The following is a 649-nucleotide window of genomic DNA, read 5'->3' on the forward strand; positions in this document are numbered from 1 at the left end:
TTTATTATCTGCTATAAGGTGCATGCTTGAGAGGTTTATTCTAGAGAGAGCCAAGTTATTTCAACATAAGCATCAGCACATTGCTGATCTAAAAGTATTCACATATTAATAATATTACATATAATATTATTCTGCTTTATGTACATTAAGTAATTGAATGCAGTTCCTCAAATGGGCAACAAGTCAAATGTGATATATATATATCAAGAGATTACGACAACAAAATATTTCCACATTACCACTGCTGTCCAATTACTGTTTTTTCACAAACTACAAAAAAGTTCTTGCAGAATCATCCGTTTTTCTTAACATGTCTGTTTTGCTGATGTAACTTCCAAACAGCAAAAAGAGCCAATCGAGTGTTTGGTTTTTCAAAGTAAAATCAACAATCAATAACAGCTGTTAAGAAGGTTGCATGCTGTAAAGTTGTGTAGTTACCCAGAAGTGATCACATCTGTATTTCCTCTCTGCCAGTCTCTCTTTTGGTACTGGACAGCTAACCTCTGAAGAGCCTGAAAAAACACAAGAAAAAGTGCATCCTCTATAACATACAAAGTAACTTTCCTCACACAGGGATGTAATAAATGTAAGAAAATGTGTCAATTGAGTTTTTTGTTTTGGCAACTTGTTAAATGGACTGGCACTTATA

The sequence above is a fragment of the Haplochromis burtoni genome, unplaced genomic scaffold, assembly GCF_018398535.1.
Source record: "Haplochromis burtoni strain Fernald_Lab_line unplaced genomic scaffold, NCSU_Asbu1 Contig_562, whole genome shotgun sequence".
NCBI classification, from domain to species: Eukaryota; Metazoa; Chordata; class Actinopteri; order Cichliformes; family Cichlidae; genus Haplochromis; species Haplochromis burtoni.